At 42.2% G+C, this 19,495-nt stretch overlaps 1 protein-coding gene across 2 annotated transcripts in view; it reads left to right on the top strand.

The window, feature by feature from the left end:
• The first annotated feature begins 251 nt into the window (after positions 1 to 251).
• IL1RAP (interleukin 1 receptor accessory protein) overlaps positions 252 to 19,495 on the top strand; it is a 156,358-nt gene continuing 137,114 nt past the window's right edge. For both annotated transcript variants that reach the window (XM_004603004.2, XM_055126563.1), the window contains exon 1: positions 252 to 440. The gene's annotated coding sequence lies outside the window, so the exon portion shown is untranslated. The remainder of the gene's footprint in view (positions 441 to 19,495) is intronic.

Below are 19,495 nucleotides of genomic sequence, written 5' to 3'. Positions count from 1 at the left end.
CCATGTACGGGCGCCGGGAGCACCCAGCGCCGCCTCTCGTGGTTGGGGGGGGCGGGAATCGGAGGCCGGAGGCTGGCGGGGGGGGGGAACCTCAGGGCCGTCCCGCCCCCCCCAGCTCCTCCCCCCGCGGTGCCGCCCCGCGGCCACGGCTCCAGGAAGCCCCGAGAACCGGTGGCGGCCGAGCCCCGGCGGCGGGTGGAGCCCGGGCGGCGCTGCCACCAATCGCGGGGCGCAGGGGGAGGAGCCCGAAAGGGGGAAAAAGAAAGTGCGGCGCAAAGTAAGAGGCTTATTGGGGGAAGACCGGCCGGATCCGGGCACCCCGGGCTGCTCTGGAACCCCGGGCTCGCAGAGGAGCCGTGTGGGGTACCTCCCCCCCACACCGACCCCTGCCACCGGTCGTCGCCCCTTCCCTGCGTCCGCTCAGCTCCTCCCCGGCAAAGGTAAGGCAAACGCTGGCCAGCCAGGGAGTCCGGGGGAAGTCGCCGACGGACGGAATCTTAGGGTAGCAGGATGCTTCGGGATCGTCTCACTTCTAGTTGGTGCCCGGCGCGGGTAAACTGAGGCCCGGAGCCCGAGCGCGCTTGTGCTCCGTCACCCCGCTCGTGAGTCCCATGGCCCCGGCGCTAACCCACTTAAGTGTCAGCGCCGCATCTTCGCTGGGCAGGGTTGGAAGTCGCGCAGCCCGTGGGAAGGCGGCGCGGTGCTGCCCCGGGCTCCCAGCCCTGGCTGGGAGGCGCTGCCCGCCCCCCACCCCCCTGCGACCCCCCTCCCCCCCAGCGCGGCTGGAGCGCGGCTGGCCGGGGGCGGTGTGTCCCCGCGTGCCCACGGGACCCGCCGTCGCTCCTCCACCCGGGGACAGGCTCCTGGCGGCGTGGCTCGCTTCTCTCCTGACCTGCTTTCTCCCGGAGAAGCCCCTGGCCACCGCTGTCTGTCGGATTTGGGGGCGATCGGTGGCTAGGTGTGGACCGCCCAGGTGTCGGTGACCTCCGGGTGTTCACTGTTCTCTCTCCAGCTTGGCAGGAAACGGTGTTTGGACGCGGTGGTGTGCGTGTGTGTGTGCGTGTGTGTCTGTGTGTGTGTGTGTGGGGGGGGGTGGTTAGCATGTGTCCTTATTTCAGAATAACTGACTTGCTCCTGATACCGGAGCCTCCCACACTTCGAGTCCTGGGAGGGAAATGGGGGGACCTCATTTAAAGAGGAAAATAAAACCACAAACATTAAGGCGAACTTGTACGTTTCCTTTAAGACCCATTCCCTGGATGTCTTGCCTCCACCCCCTGGTTGTGAAATTGTGAACCGCGGTGCCTCTCAAAACATTTTGCTGCTCTGCCTGACTCTGAGATCTCCGGGTCTGAGAACTACCGACTGAGCAAGGGGATTTGCTTGCTTTTGATTCCATTCATGACACCTATTATCTGTGTGAACTTAAGCAAGTTCTTCCATCTTTCCGATATATATATATTTATATATATATACATATGTATATATATATATCTTTCATTAGTCACAGCATGGGGATTAGAATAGTCACAATGACCCCTTAGGGTAACTGGAAGGTTGGGTAGAGTAATTCCAATAACATGGATAACGTTTCTGAGCCATGATCAGGTTGAAATTGATAGTAACTATTATTAATAGTGTTATATAGTAACTGAGGAGAGTGGGTTTTCATGAAGCTGATTTCATACCACCTTAGAGTGACTTAAAGAAAAAATACACAAAATCCACCAAAAATACATGAAATGTGTTTTCTTCTTTCTTTCTCCCTTTCTTTCCTACTTTCCTCTTTCTCCCACTCTCTCCCTCCTTTTCCCCTCTCCTTCCTTCCTTCTTTCCTTCTTCTTTCTTTCTTTCTTTCTTTCTTTCTTTCTTTCTTTCTTTCTTTCTTTCTTTCTTTCTTTCTTTCTTTCTTTCTTTCTTTCTTTCTTCCTTCCTTCTTTCCATTCTTTTATATTATGCTTTGGAAAGGCTGCCTACCTGTGAATTTGATCATGGATTTCTGACTTGCAATATCAAATGAACGTTACTCAGGGGAGCATCTTCCTTACTCTTTCTAGGCCCAGCCTTAGGTCTGTAAGTCTCCGATCTGGGACTTAATTTCCTATTGTAGGTCAGACAAGCAGCTTTATAGTGTGCAGCTCAGACAGGAGAACAACGAATATCTCCTTTATTTCTTTTGTACTATGCAGTGATAGTATTAGATTTGGTAGTCCTCTCTGAACACAAACTTTTCTTATTTAACCACAAATATCCCCCAAACGATCATACTAGTCTTCCTATACAATGATATTTTAAGATGAAATAGCTCCCTCCTGCACCCCCACCTTGCTTCAGACAGTTGATTTTATTCTGATAGTGATTTACTATTACCTCCACGTTGCGTTCTGAGTCCCTGAATTGAGCATCCGACATTTGTAGTTGGCTGCCTCCTTCACAGCCCATTGCATTTGCCTGCGGTACTGACGAGTGAATGGAAGGGGTGTGATACATCTTGCAGGAAGGAAAGAGCTTGTTGGTGCCTCCCTAGGTAGCTCGTGCACTGGGCATTGGCAGAGAAAGAACTCCCTTGCTTCTGTCAGCCTGTTCCGTGTTCACGCATTGCGATGAGCTGGCCAGAATACATCTGAACGCACGCCTGAGAGACTAGAGACTTGTGGAGAAAGGGGAAATGTTCAAAATAGGTCAGAACAAGGGAAAGGGTTGGAAGGGAAATTGAAAGTTAATCATCTCGTTCTAGTTTTTTTTTTTTTTGGAGGCAGGGGCATTCCCGACGGTGCTCAAGGCTTTACTCCTGGCTCTGCACTCAGGAAGCATCACTTCTGGCGAGCTCAGGAGTGATATGGGATGTGAGGGATCGAACCCAGGTCAGCCATGTGCAAGACAAATGCCCTACCTGCTGTACTGGCGCTCCTGCCGCTCCGTTCTAGGTCTGAAGGAAATATTGCCTAGCTAGTATGTTTCTCCTTGTCCAGATTGTTATTCCCTTTACACACATATGCATAAACTTTGAAATTTTCAAAGACTGTTCCACGTACTTTATCTTCCAGGCTCACTTTGAACAGCCCTAAGAAACATGATCAAAAAATTGATAGTGGAAGGAACCCAGGAGTTTGGTCAAATTTAAAGTCCAGCGCAGTTCCTGTGTAGCTAGATAATATCCAGCTTTTTTTCTATTTTTTGACCCTTTAGAGCTTCCGTTTGATCCAGTTCTGAAATGGGGTGAGACAGAGCTTACCCCAGTGATTAATGGGAGTATTGGATTAAGAGGAATAATGCAGTGCACCTGTACTCAGTGAGCGTGCATTAAATGGCATCTCCCCTCTGCTGATGTCCATGTACTGGGAATAACATGGAATGAGATTCTGAAAAATGAGAGGTTACCATGATGGTGTGGTTAGTAAGTTTCAGATTAGGAATAGGGTTCTTGTCTTCTGCTTTTTTTTTTCCTCCCCCATGACAAGATCTCCAAAGAGATCTTTTGCAGTTCATTTTGGTTGTTAGATTGATTAGATTTGGCTGGTGATAACTGTGCATCCTTTCTCTCCCAAAGAGGATAACTCCCGCCTGCAGCTGCAGTCCTTAAACAAACTTGGGGAAGTTTAGTGGGGTAAGCTCTCAAAAAAGTTTCGAAGCAATGATTTTCAGGGTAGCCTTCCTACTCTTCTGAGTTCCTAGTAAGCTTCCAGGAGGAGGATTCTTTGAAGAGGCAAAGCTTAGACTATGTCACACTTTTCTTCCTGTTTTGAGTGCTTTCTTCCCTCTACCTTCCTCGAATTCATTCTCAGGGTAGTAAGAAGATTGAGGAAGACACGCCATAAATGACTGTAGCATTTTTTCCACTTCCTTTGCCAATTTTGTGGTTAAAGGATGAAATAGAATGTTAGGAAGAGGCAGCATTTCGGAAATAACCACTGTTTGCTGGAGGAACTGCTCTGGTCTAGAGTTCCAGCCTGCTTGGTGGAAACTGATCGCTGCAGGCTTGTGTAGGAGAACAGACTGTTCTACTCAGGCCCAGGCAATGGGGCCATTTATCTGTGGAGACTCCCTCTAGGCCACCAAGCCTCTCTGCTTTGCGGCAGGCAGGCAGGCTGGCACATGCAGTGCTGGAAGACACATTCTGCTCCTTGCTTTTGGCATTCGAAAGCAGGTATTTGCTTTTGCCAAAAAAAAGGTAGGCAGTTAGCATTGTCTCACCTGGCTCAGTTAGAAAAGCAAAATGTGGCTGGAGGAAATCAGAGGAGGAACAGAAGAGAGAAATAAAGGTTATCTCCGATATAGATGCAGTTTCATCTGTTGCTCAACTTTGTCAGGCTTTTGCTGGTGACACAGATGTAGGGTCTGGTGAGTCACCATTGCCTTGCTGGTGAAATATTAAAGCCACCTGCTGTGCTCTTTGTCCATTTTGGGAGCTGTTTTGTGGGGGAAGTAGATGCTCAGAAGAACAGGGAAGACGGTAAACCAACATTTGGTATCTGTTAATTCTGGGGATTAATTCAAGTTCGCTCTTCATTGGCTCAGCTGCCCCCTCCACACCCTGACCATGAGGATGGTTTCTACTGATAGGTTCTTACGACACTATTTTCTAGATCAACTTTATTCTGATGAGCTCCCGAAGCTGAGTCCATGTGGATTCTGAGTCTGGCTGGTACCTGAGGCAAGTCTCTGTACGGAGATGGGCATCGATCTTTTAGCTAGGAGACAGGAACATGGGAGTTTAGTTAAGTTCTGAGTCCTTGTCTCAGAATCTCAATCAGAGCAGCCACTTAATCGCCGTGAAGAATGGTTTCTTTGGTCCTTGGTTTGAATTTATAGATGAATTGTTGAAAATCACAATTATGCATGTATCCCTTATTGAACTCCATTTTGCTTATTTTTAAAAAAATGGTGTTTACATAGACAACCTCCTTCAGCCTTGGCAAATACAACTGTGACTACTTTTTAGTATTTGAGGCATAGAACAAGCAGCCTAAGCCGAGCCACAGCAAAAGCAAGTACGAATGCTCAGACTCATCTATGGATTTCATTTTAGAACTGGAGAAAACTTGAAATTGTGTGGCATCCTGGACTAGGATTGAGGACCAGAAGTAGGACCGGTGGTTAATGCCATCACCATCTGCCACTCTCATCCTTCTATGCCTTGAATATGATGAAAATATCACTTTGCTTTGAGCCCCAAATCAGGGGGAGGGGGAGATTGGACGAAAGGATCTCTCAGTCTCTTCTGTTACAATGCATTGTTCTTTTCCTTTAAAATTCCTTCCTGCTCTAAAATTCTGTCATAATATTTCTTTGCAAAAGTCAAGGCTAAAACATGGAAAAGGGAATAAAGAAAAAAATATCCTTATTGTTTTATGCCAGCAGATCTATCTTTCGGTCAAACAGAGGAGGGCAAGAGAAATCAGCATTCATTGGTGCATGTACTTCTGTCATTTCATTTAAGCATAAAGAGAACTCTCAGATATATATTATTGTCTGCCTTTTACAGATGAAAGAACTGAGGCTCAAGGGGACTTTTGGGACTTGCTCAAGGTTACCTAATTAGAGTTAGAACCAGTGTGTGCTGGAGTACAAAGATTTCGGAACTTGGGTTTGCTGGACGCACCATAAAATTCGAGGATATAAAACTATAGTCAGAAAAGTTTTCACCTATTTTTTTTTTTTGCTTTTTGGGTCACACTGGACGATGTGCAGGGGGTACTCCTGGCTCTGCACTCAGGAATTACCCCTGGCAGTGCTCAGGGGACCATATTGGGATGCTGGGAATCGAACCTGGGTCAGCCATGTGCAAGGCAAATGCCAACCCACTGTACTTGCTCCAGCCCATCCACCTATTTCTGACACTGCACCATGACCTCAGCTATTATCTCTTTTTGTTCCTTTTTCAAACATGTGGCTCAAATTCTATCTTGATTCTTTCCAGGCTTCAGGATACTTGTGGATGCTTATAACATCTTCTCTATTGTAATTACTTGATTGATATTTTTACTCTGGACTAGTAATCTACCCCTCTGTGACTTTGTCCAAGTCCTTTAGGTTACTTTAGGATAAAGACATTGCTTATTCTGCCGTATGCCTGTCAGAGTACTGAAAGCAGAAAATGTATAGAATTGGATGATGGATTACTATTGTGTCAGGTCTATCATTGACACTCCAGTTTTTTTCATATATTAGTATATCATTAATTATTTTAAAGCCTATCTATATAGGCTAATCTCTTAAAAATTAATTTCAGACAATATTAGCTGGGAATGATCACGCTGGACAAGATCAGAGTGTTAAAAGTAGGTAAAGAGATATTCTTGAAAATTTTTCAGTATCACTATTGCAAACCACAATGCCCAAAAGGAGATAGAGAGATAGAGAGAGAGAGAGAGGAAGAGAGAGCGAGAGAGGGGGGGAGAGAGAGGGAGAGAGAGAGGCAGAGAGAGGGAGAGAGAGAGGCAGAGAGAGGAAGAGAGAGGCAGAGAGAGAGGGAGAGAGAGGGAGAAAGAGAGAGGGAGAGGAGGGAGAGAGAGGCAGAGAGGGAGAGAGCGAGGGAGAGAGAGAGGGAGAGAGAGAGGGTGAGAGAGAGAGAAAGCAGCTGCCATAGATGCAGGCAGACAGGGGGTGGAGAGAACCTGGGGACATTGGTGCTGGGAAATATAACACTGGCGGAGGAACGGGTGTTAGAATACTGTATGACTGAAATCTAATCATGAACAGCTTGGTAAGGGTCTATCTCACAGTGATTTCAGAAAAAAGTAAAAAAAAGAAAAAGAAGTTAACTTCAATTTCTTTAATGTGGTGCTTACATCAGAAAATATAAGGAGTCACAGATGCTAACAGGTTTGGACAGCCTGGATTAACAATGGAAAAGTTAAATTTCACCCCAATAATGAAGAACATTCTGAAGTAAATACAGTGAAAGTTGACACTAGGTGCATGCTTCATATATCAACAGCAAGACCAGTTTCAAGTGTTATCAATATATTACCTGAAAGAAAGTAGGAAGTTTATAGACAAGTAGACAGCTGCAATGAGCTTCAGCCTCAAGATTTCTAAAAGCATTAAAGTACGCACATCAATCCAACCATTATATAATGTAAGAGGACAAAAGAACAGGTGACATTTCATATCTAGTTTATATCCAGTTTATATCCTCTGGTTTCTACCTGTCTGGCACCTAAGTCCTTATGATTACAATGAATTCCTCTTTCTGAGTCAAGGCTAAAGGCAAGAGAAAAGAGAAACAGTCACTTTATAAACTCTGATATCTGAAAATGTATCACAGTTATGTAACATAGTCCTTTAAAGCACCTTAGGTGCTAGGGTGACCTAAAATTGAAACATCATGGACTTGGGCATCAAACTGATCGCCCGGGGTTTAATTTTGGCAAAGGTATTTGGTGTCTCTGTTTGTTATGCCATCACTTAGGAAAAGAGGATTATAGAACTCAGTTTATCAGACCTTTAGTAGGTGCCAGTCACAACATCTGTTTAGAGTATGAAACATGGGGTTAACATGTATAATAATTAACAGCTACAATGATAGCCATTGTATTGCATATCTAAGTGGATATTGCATTGGATAATAGAAGACCCGGGTTCAAACAATAATTTTTACTTACGTAGACTCCTGCCCTTAAAAAATTGCTTGTAATACTAGCACCTGCACACACATACACACATAGCTATATATGTGTACATGTAATTTGTATGTGTATATGTTTACGGTAACTCTGAAAGAGTTGCCAACTACTCTTTGCGTCCTGAGTCTTACAGGATAAATACTCCCTGTGCCTACACAGCCAGCCAGTAGTGAGGCGGGCTTGACATCTCTCTTCTTACTTCAAGGTTATGCTCCCCCAACTCTATCATTCAGCACACCAGCCCTGCTACTGGTTAACTACTTTTCTTTTTCTAAGCATTCTTTTTTTTTCCTCATCTTTAAAATGAAGACTTTAGACAAGGTGTCTTCTGCAGGGTCCCTATTCCATGACTCTGTGCTGATTGAATGACTTGGGAGATGCCATCAAATTAAAAGCAGGGACACTGGGATGAAATCCAAGAGGGAGAGCGTAAACCTAGCACATGGTGAGGCCCTGAATTTTATCCCCTGCATGGCATGTTACCAATCCCTACCACCATTGGGGTCCCTCAAGTGACTCCCAGCATCCAGGGGTTTGAGCACTAATGAGGATGGAGCCAGGTCACAGGTCTTCCCACAGAAGGAGACATTCATGGTATGTGGATGGCATGTGGCACGTCTTGTGTTCCACTGACATAAGAAAACCTGTTTGGTCTCAGTGAGAATCACTGCTGGGTCAGATCCACAGAGACATCTCTTAAGACTTTAGGGAGGTGATAGATCCCAGACCTGCAAACTGTTTTCGCCTCTCAGATCCAGACTTGGGGGTAAAAGGAAAAAGAAAAATAGAGGGTTATTACATGAAGATTTATTGTTTGGGAAATAAAATAAAAATCTTTGCATATAAAACATTCCTTAATACCATTCATCACCATGATTTTTCTACACAGAAATAATGGGATATAATATTTGCTTTTAATTTGGGTTGGAAAATTATGAGTGTATATATTTTTCTGCTTTATTTCCGGGGGGCTGGGGGAATTCCTCCTAGGTGGTTCTCAGAGGGCCGAAGGGTCCCTTCTGGAGGTTCTCAGATGACCAGACCAGCAGGTCAATGGGGGGACCCGAGTCAATACTTCTCAGGCCCTGTGGTGGTGTAAAGGGCTGTGTGGGCAGCTGGCACCACGCGATGTTCCGTCGGTTACTCTGTACTGTCTCTTCAGCCTTCTTTGATGCTTCTTTTGAGCTCACTTAGTGTTAATGCAAGAAGCGTGGCTCTTGTTGAAGTAAATTGGAGTTCTTTTACCTTACAGGAATGAATACACATAAGAGTGGTGATAAATACTAAGTCATACTTTTATGGAAGATTAGGTGTCAGTTTTCGAATTACTGAGAAAGGTAAGCATGGGCATGGGGGATTGACTGGCTAGTGCCTGTCTAGGGAAAAAGTAGCTGGCTTTGGAGTCAGAACTGGGTTAACATTTTGAATACTGCTTTCTCAAACTTAGTTTACTCATTTATTTTTCCTTTTATTTATTCATTTATTTTTTTGAGATGGACGGGTAGGTTGGAGCACCCGCAGTTGTGTGTCTGACTGACTTCTGGCTCTTTGTTTGGGGATCACTCCTGGCAGTGCTTGGAGTACTTTTTGGGGAATGGAATCAAGCCTGGGTGAGCTGCCTGCAAGGCATAGCTTCTTTCATGCTGTGTTCTCTCTCCAGCTCTCTTATTTACTCCTATATTTGGTTATAAGCACACTCTCTCTTTGAGACATTCTCTCTCTCTCTCTCTAGAGACATTTCTCTCTACATCTATGGCTAGATAGATATTACACGTCCAGGATGTACTAATTATGCTATAGATTGCATATATACAATATACATCTTATATATAATGTATATGTATAATATATCAAGTCCATAGCACTTAATATCTGACACCCAAAAGGCAGCCAATAAATATCCATTCCTCTATATTAATTGCTAAGAGATTACTCTTAGCTCTGCGCTCAGTGATCTCTTCTGGCAGTGCTCAGGAACTTAATAAGGATCAAATCCAGGTTGGCCACGTGCAAGGCAAGTGTCCTACTGGTCATTCTATCTCTCCAGCTCCCCCTACATTCCCAGGTGCAGACATTTGATGAGATTCAATTGGCAGAGGGACTTGTTGGAAGCAGGGGGTCCAAGGCAATGTTTACCAGTTTAATAAACAATGCAAGAGGGAAGACTAGGATATTAATATGCTATTTACTTAAAAATATCTAGAAAGCTTTTCACGCAGAGGAGGAATTAGACCGGGAACAAATGGTGGTGCATGGTCCATCTATTTCAGAATCCCGATAACTTGTTAAGGTAACAAGTATCTAGGGCCTTTGCAATGAGCTCTGAGAATTCATGCATTAGACTTTACCGAACTGAAAGTTGAGTATTGTAAATAATAGTTTCATTACGTAGGTTCAAATTTTGCCTTCTTTTATGTGATGTGGAACACATTATTGAGCTTATCCCTGTAAAAAGAGAGAAACACAAAATTCATACATTCATTGGAATACTTTGAGAAAAATATTGAATACACATGAAGGGTCAATGACTAGCCCAAGCAACTACATAGCATTTCACTCAGTGGCTAAATCTGTAAAATCTATCCACTGAGTGATAATGTATAAAACATCTTGCAAACCATATATATATATATATATATATATATATATATATATTATTGGGTCACAGCTGACGATGCTCAGGAATTACTCCTGGCCCTGCACTCAAGAATCACTCCTGGTGGTGCTCGAGGGACCATATGGGATGCCGGAGATTGAACTTGGGTCAGTCACATGCAGGGCAAATGCCCTACCTGCCATACTATCACTCTGGCCCCAAACTACATATAATTTTTGTTCTGTTTCCTCATCCACCCTATCTGTCAGATCACTTCATGACCATCTCCTCCATTTCCCTTAATACTTGGCTCAGGTCTACTCAGCTAATGCTGATGTGATGCTCTACCTAAAATCGCCTCTTCACTGCTTTCCATCTCCACCCCTGTCATTTCTGATTCACTTCCTCTGATTTACTCTTTTGCCCCCAAGAACTTGCTCTCTTTTCAACTTCCACATATATTTTTTATTTCAACTCATTTTTTTCCTAATTTTAATTTCTAGATTGATTTATGATGATGCATTTAAAGGGTGTAAATCCGCGTCTCAATATGTGTATAGCTCTCACCACTCCCACCACCAAAGTCCCAGCGCCGTTCACCAGCACAGGGACCCATCTGCTCATTCCTCCCACCCCTTCCTACTTCGGTAACCACCATGGTTTTTACTGAGTCTAAGAACTGATGGTGTTTCCGGCTAGTTGTTTGCTTTACTTATTCCTATTCCATATGTGAGTGAAATTGAGTGGTAATTGTCCTTCACTCATTTATATCATGGAACGGAGTCAACATAAGTCCAATCAATTTTATCCCAAAAGGTACAATGTAATCGTTTTGTTTTAGATCACAACTAGTGATGCATAGGCCTTACTTCTGTCTCTGGGCTAAGGGAGGCATATGCAATGTTAGGGTTCAAGCTGGGTCTACATGCATGCAAGGCAAGTGCCTTAACGACCCTGTACACTTTTTGGCTTTTATTAATGTTTAATAGCAGATAGCTATTCTATTTTGGATATGCTCTTAGAATGTATGTGTACATATACATATATATCACATAGGTGTGAAAATATCTTTTCAGTGATTATTTTCATTTTTATAGTAGTGTTGCTGGGAAATTTCCGTGTTTTAAAGGACCCTTCATGCTGTTTTAAGAGAGGCTACACTAGCTTTTTTTTTTTTTTCTTTTTGGGTCACACCCAGCAGTGTGCAGGAGTTACTCCTGGCTCTGCACTCAGGAATTACTCATGGCGGTGCTGGGGGACCATATGGGATGCTGGGAATCGAACCCGGGTCCGCTGCGTGCAAGGCAAACGCCCAACCTGCTGTACTATCACTCCTGCCCCGAGGCTACACTAGTTTTAATTCCCACCAACAGGGGAGGGGGGTTGCTTTTTCACTACAACCTTACCAACATGGAGCTTTTTATTTTTTTAATTAATTTATTTTAATTGAATCACTGTGAGATGCAGTTACAAAGCTTTCATGATTGAGTTTCAGCCATACAATGATTGAGCACCCATCCCTCCTCCAGTGCGCATTTTCCACCAAAACTGTCTCCAGTATCCCTCCTGCCACCCCAACTCCATCTCACCCCCTGCCTCTGTGGCAGGAACCTTCCTTCGTACTCTCTCTCTACTTTTCAGCACCATGATTTGCAATACAGATATTAAGAGGCCATCATGCTTGGCCCTTTGTCTACTTTCAGCACGCATCCCGGGCAGTCCCTTCAACTGTCATTGACTTAGTGGTCCCTTCTCTATTCCAGCTGCCTTCTCCCTCAGCACATGAGGCAGGCTTCCAAACCATGGAATGCAAGCTTTTGATGCAGACCATTTTCTCAGGTCTGGTGTCATCTCTCATTGTCTTTTTGATATCCATTTCCCTAATAACAAGTTATGTGGAACATGTTATTGGGTGTCTGTGAACCATCTGTGTGCTGTATATCTTCCTTGAAGTATCTATTGAGACATTTTTCATGTCTTTTGCTCACTTAAAAAAAATTCAAGTTGTGGAGAATGGGCACTGGTGGAGGGATGGGTCCTCGATCATTATATGACTAAAATGTATTCACGGAAGTTTGTAAGTCTGTAACTGTATCTCCCAGTGACTCATTAAAAAAAAAGAAAATGCAGCTTTGTAGTATAATTTAAAAAATTCAGCTGTGCAATCGTGTGTGTGTGCTCTCTATTTTGAGTAAACAAATAAACTCCTTTTTAGTCATACTTTAACAATTATATTTACATATAGCTTAAGGGACCATTCTTGGCAGTATTTGGGGCTCCCCCAATAAGCAGACCCTGCTTCTGGTGGACTTGTGGGGTACCGTAGGGTTCTGACATTTATGATCAAGGCTTCTGTATTCGTGGCGTATGTTCTAGCTTTTTGGGTTATCTTTCGAGCCCCGAAATGTATCTACATGATTTTTAACTATTTAGCCTGTGTATTATTCACTATTTGGATTGGAGCGATAGCCCAGTGGGTAGGGCATTTGCCTTGCATGTGGCCGACCTGGATTTGATTTCTCTGTCCCTCTCGGAGAGCCCGGCAAGCTACTGAGAGTATCTCGCCCCCACGGCAGAGCCTGGCAAGCTACCTGTGGCGTATTCGATATGCCAAAAACAGTAACAACAAGTCTCACAATGGAGATGTTACTGGTGCCTGCTCGAGCAAATCGATGAGCAACGGGATGACAGTGACAGTGACTGGTATTACTCACTGGTTAATAATACCCATTAGGAGATAAAACTCTGCAAGGACAGGGACCTTTGTTTTGCACACTACTACAGCTCAGATTATTGCTGGTAAGAAAAAGCTGCCTAAAAATGAGTAAATGATGAATACATAACCATGGAGATAGATTTTAGTATAATTAATTGTTCCCAAGGAGAAGGAAAAAAAGTAGATAGAATTGGGGAAAAACACAAAGAATACATAAATTTTGAAATGAAAAAAAGTCTTATGCACATGCATACATATATATATATATTTAGAGCACTGAATATGCATCTAGAATGTTGGAATTAGAATAAATTAGATGTAGGTGCCCATGTATATGCATGTATTTCTGTTTCTCTATGATCTACCCTATGTAGAGCTATATCTATAAGATATTGGTCTATAGTGTAGTGTTCAAAATTGCCACTGGAAGCAAAGCTGTCTAGGTTAATCTTATTTAGGATAGTTTGGGAGAGATGTACTGTCACTGTCATCCCTTTTCTTGTCGATTTGCTCGAGCGGGCACCGGTAATGTCTCCATTGTGAGACTTGTTACTGTTTTTGGCATATCAAATACCCAAGGGTAGCTTGCCAGGCTCTGCTGTGGGGGCAAGATACTCTCGGTAATTGCCGGGCTCTCCGAGATGGACAGAGGAATCGAACCTGGGTGGTCTGCGTGCAAGGCAAACACCCTACCCACTGTGCTATTGCTCCAGCCCTGGGAGATGCAAAATAATAATAATAATAATAATAATAATAATAATAATAATAATAATAATAATAATAATTAGCAAAACTACAAACAAACCAAAGAAATGTAAATGATTTCAGTCTAGGAAATTTGATTTGGATCTCAGGCCAAGAGACAATACAGGGATCAAGGTTGGTTGACCCTGGTTGGTTCCCTGAGCACTGCCAGCTGGGGACCTGAAGGTTCCTGGGCATATCTTGGGTGGGTTGGCTAGTAGCTGGCCCGTCAGGGCCCTGAGTAGCCCTTCATGTCGCAAGCAGCATATCATCCTCAGGCTAGCACTGAACCACCGACCCTGCTAGCCGAGTCCAGCTAACAGTGACCGCTGAGCCTCATGAGCACAATTTGGTAATTTCTCCCACTTTTAAAGGATTTAGAAACAGATTAAACAATAACAACAATGATTCCTGGGTGTGGAAGAGGGACACATTTAAATAAGATACAGGTAGGAGGGATGATACCCCTGAGAATGTCATATTAGGAATAAAACACATCTGAGAAATGAAGATAGGATCAAGGCCATGGTTACTATGGGAGGGCCGGGTAGGAGGGAGGCAGAGACTGAGCACAAGATTATGAGTAAACAAGGCCTCGATCAGAGTGATTTCTCAGGTCGACTTTGAACTTGTTGCAAAATGCAGCAGAAAATGACTGAAAAGTCTAAAATAGGGACTTGGCCAGATTTGGCATATAGGAATTATGAGTACCAAGTACAAGAAAGTGGAAAAATTTGCTTATGAGATGATAAACAGCTCTGATATTTAGGCTTTTTGGAAGTCAGGAAAAACAACTGAACCATCCATAGGTTAGTCACCGCCTTTCTTTCCCATGAGGATACATAATACATTTGGTAAAATCATATTTCTTTCCTATCTCTCAGTTGATACCAATTTTATTCCAGAATGCACAAAGTAATGGGAGGAATGCATCATGGAATGTTGTTGAAACTTTACAATTCTTATATGCAATGTGGTTCAATTAATTTCATCTAGAATCTATTGTTCTTGTGTATGTCTTTGGTGTAATAAGTACCTCAGAACACTGGACTTGGAGTATTTCCTTGAAGACTCTAGTCTCTGAAAAATATTGTACTCAAGAGTGAGCATCTGAAAGATTTTAGGTTCTATATGGAATCAGTGTCTCCCTGCCTCTTCTTAAAAATCTAAACATACTTAACTGTTCTGAAAGTAGATTTCTTTGAACTCTTAGTAATAAGAATTAAAGTATCTTGACTAATTTTTTAGGTATCCCTTGAGTACTTTTATATTAGTTTGTAGAAGCCTCAGAATCACTTTATTTGGCAGGGAATGTTATTACCACCGTTTCACCAAAAAGTAAAGACCACAATCAGAGGGTTAGTTAGTGGTCGAACTAGTATTTGAATTTGGACAAGCTGAATCACTGTAGCCTTTAGTTCTTTGATTTTACAATATAACCCTGGATATTGTACCCACTTTATTTATTGTATTTATGTGAAGGTTAGTTAAAAAAATCACATCAAATTGGTCAGGCAATGTGTAGCTGGTTCTTTCAAATTGTAAAATATGAGCATGAGTGCATTGTGCTGAAAAATATGGATTTTAGATTAAGATGCGAGGATCCTGTTATTCTCTACCTCTGGGAGATGGAGAAACTATTTAATATCTCTAAACGTGTTTGTTCATCTGCGTTGTTGGCGCAGGCTTTGAACTGTTGTTAGGATTAACTATGTACATGAAGTGCTTAGCACAGTGCCTGCAGCATAATTTGTGCTCAGGCCATTTGAGCTGTTTTTATTTCCCAACAAAATAGCTTCTCTACACTTGATTCGATACACACATTTTTTCCAGTTGTACTTTAATTAGCTTCCCTTCTTGAAAAAAAATCAAAGATCAAATCTAATAAACAGTGCTTTAAATTTTTTTTCCAGGACCTAGCAAACCTTGCCTGCCATAGGATACTATTATAGGTAGAAGTCTTAGTATAGGGGATTAAATGAGAGCAGTAAAAAGTGTAGGATGGCTTTGTTTTGCCTCCAAATAATCAGATGTAAATTTCTTACTCTGCTTATTCTCCTCTCTTTTAAGTTTAGACCTGGTTTGCTGGAAAGTATTGTTTTTTTTTTTAACTATTCTACCAATAGTCCCAGGGTATTCCGGGTGACAAAACAAAAGCAGCATACTACTCAAATTTTACCCCAGATAGCAATTAATGGAACTAATTTATGGAGTTTGATGAAAGCTGAAAGTGTAGGACCTCTTGCTAATCATAATTATTAATTTTGATCCAGTACTTCTTGTGTGCCTGGAACTGTGTATTGTGATGAATTCAATTCTTATTGCAATCCTGTTTGAGTTTTAAACTTTGGTTGTAAACCAGGAAACATTAAAGTGGGCCATCATTGCTTCTGTGCCTGTATGCGGGGGACACCAGGATAACCCAATCAAGTATTGCTTCCTTGTGATTTGCCACATTTTCATCCCAAAGCAAATTGTACTGGGCTGCAGCACCTTTACAGTCTCCAGGGACATTCTCTGCAGTGAAGAGATGCTTGGCAGAGAAACAAGGTAAAGGTTGCACGGGCAATGCAAGGAGCTGCATTCTAGTTGACAGTTTGTTTTGCCCTTGAAGAACCTAGTAATGATGAATCCAGCCCTATTTTGTTGGTTGGTTTTGCTTGATTGTTTTTATTTCTTACAAGAAATAAATACAGTGCTGATCTACAATACCTTTTTTTCGTTACAAAATATTAGGAATGTGTAATTTTTATTCTCCTATATCTACATTTGATGATACCATTGAAGGAAGGTCTACACACGTATGTAAGCCTGTATATGTTTACATAGACATATGTGTATGAGGAAGCCTCCGAAAATCATTGATACTCACAGCATAGTTATTTTAAGAATGCTTGATAAAGTAAGCAATATTTTTTTTTTATTTTATCTGAAACTATCAGCTACTGTGGGATTTTAAAAAACGGTAAAATTTCAGGGGCGAAAGTGATAGTGTAGGGGCAGGGTGCTTGCCTTGCATGTGGCCAACTCAGATTTTGTCCTGGTACCCCACAAGGTTCCTCTAAGCCCTGCCAGGAGGGATCCCTGAGTCAGAGCCAGGAGAAAGTCCCCAGGACTTCTGGGTGGGTCTCCACCCCTTACCCCCACCCCCCAAAAAAGGTGAAATTTCAATGAAGCTCATTCTTCTAAAATTTTGTTGTAAAAATAATTTCAGAATAATATTCTAAAATACATAACAGTGCTTAGTCTTGGTGATTCAAGACGCTTTATTGGAATGGACTATAAATCCTTTTGAATTTATTGAGGTGATCTCATTTATCCATATACTAAATGGTGCAATCTGATATCCTTTTAAATTTGTGTCATCTGATTGTCATAAATTTTCTATCCTTTCCCCGTTTCATTGTTTGACACTCTGCTTGTGTTTGGCACATCTTACTATAATGATTTTCTCATTATTTCTTATACTGTTAGCATTTCGTATTCTACTATATGCAAGGAAACCTACAAAAAAATTGTTTAAAACTATATGTTTGATAAGAATAAGGCATAGAAAGGTAAAGTGACTACAGGAATTGCCTCCATACCTGTGAGACAATGTCATGCAGAGTAGCATTAAGTTTCAATGACCTTTGTTTTTATCTTTAGTTTTAATTTTTTTCAGGGCTACACCCAGTGTGTTCACTTACTCCTGGCTGTGAGCTCAGAGATCACTTCTGGCAGGGCTCAAAGACCATAAGGGGTGATGGGAATTGAACATTGGCTGCACCCCAACTTCTGTGCTATTGCTCTGGTCCCATCAGTGACCTCTGTATTTTAAAAAGGAGTAGTGATATGGATAATTCACTTACCATATTGTACTACAAGCATTTTCAGAGAACTCTAGGCAAGACACTGGCAAAGCTATTAAAATTTAATCATGCAAACACAGTTCCTGAAGAGTATAAGTTTATAAATATTGTGAAAGGTAGGATATGTATACAAGTGTTTGTAATACATTGTGTGTGGTGTTCGGAAGAATGTAAGAGCCTATAATATAATTTACAATATGATAATGTATTTTGGAGTTTTAGGTAAAGAGTATTCTTTAGATGAAGAGTATTATTTAGATGAAGAGTATTATTACTCACTAGGAGGTTATGAAGAAGAGGTATTTGATGTGTTGCACATTTTGATCATTCAGAGACTGGTGGAGAGGATGGGGCAAGAGATAGGGTTTAATAAAGAGAGCAGAAATTAAATGCATGAATATAATGAACAGTGATATTTATTATAGAGATTAGACTATAGTAGTTGGATAAATTGGACAAGAAAAGACCCAGAGGGAAATAAGAACATAGCCGATATTCTAGAATCCTGGGGAAGAGTCTATGAAGAAGATAGTAAGAGGGCCACAGAGATGGCACAGCGGGTTGGGCACTTGCCTTACATGGCTGGGTTCAGTTCCTGGCATCCCATATGGTCCTCCAAGCACCGTTGGAAGTGACTCTTAAGCACAGAGGCAGAAGTAACCTCTGAGCATTGTGGGGTGTGGGCCAAATTATCCCTCACCCCCCAAAAATTAGAATATGGTAAGAATAAGAATATGATTCCTATGTTTGTAGTAAGCAGACAGGATAAGCAGAGCTAGATATGAAGTAGAAGAGAGCAGTCTGGAGCTTTAACCATGACCTAATTCTTATTTTATCTATCTTGGCAATGTGGTAGTCTATAGTAGGACTTGTTGCACTTTATCATGGAACTGCACATTTGCCTCACCTTGGACTTAGAAAAGTAGATGAGGCATATGGATGCGCTTGCAACCTGCCGGTGAGAGAGTGAACTACCAAAGCAATAGTGAGGTGCTCAAGACATAGTGGTTCCCAGGCACCTAGTGGACTTTCTCAAAGATATAGCTTCTCCCTCTCTTCTTTCAACATCTCATGCACATTTCCCTATGGCCAGTCCTCTCTCAAGCCAGACAGAGAACAGTATAAAAATCATAATTACAGTTTAACTAAATAGATATAGTTCACAAAGCAAGACACACGTGATACTCTAAATAAAGGGAAAGTGATGGCAGTCTAAGTGATAGGGAAGTTGAATATCTTGCTTGGTTAGAGTTCATTTGATTGGGAGACAGTGTATTAGCCCAGGTTCATTGATGTTTAGCCTTCACAAAGGTGCGCAGTTTGCTTTTTTAATCGAGGATCTTAAAAATCCTACTTGGGAAGGGAATTTGCTCTTCGTCCTCGAAGGCAGTTACTTCCCAAAGTGGGCGATGCACCTCCCACTGACGTGGTTGGAGTGTAAGTGTTGGATGCAGTTGGAGGTGCATTTTGCTAGTTTGATTAAGTGATAGATTTCTATCTGAATATTTTTTTTTCTGAAAAGGGGATGATGGACCAATAATCTGGGAACCTCTATAAAAATGTGTTGGGAACCTCTATCCCAGAGAAGCACTCGGTGTTCTTGAGCAAGGGAGGAGCATGGATTTCTGTACTGTACAGGTCTATATTGGGTGACAAAGCACTGGAACTCAGAAAGAATTAAATGGGACAGTTAATGGGGATTCTTTATAATAATTCGGATATCACAGTTTGTGTCTTGAGAGAACTACCTTCTGATGAAAGGACACAAAATCTTTTATTCTGGCTCAGAATCATTCATAAGAAGTTGTTCAGAGATATCCTGGGAATTAAAAGTGTTAGTATACATTTTAAATCATGAGAATTTGACCTATGATTGATATTAACTATAATGTGCTTATGGTGTACCTTGATAGAAATGTCCTATAAAACTCCCACATAAGGTTGTCTCCAGTAAGTTTAG

This window comes from Sorex araneus, chromosome 2 (genome assembly GCF_027595985.1).
Source record: "Sorex araneus isolate mSorAra2 chromosome 2, mSorAra2.pri, whole genome shotgun sequence".
In the NCBI taxonomy this organism is placed as follows: domain Eukaryota; kingdom Metazoa; phylum Chordata; class Mammalia; order Eulipotyphla; family Soricidae; genus Sorex; species Sorex araneus.
This window is presented reverse-complemented; position numbering and strand designations above follow the sequence as displayed.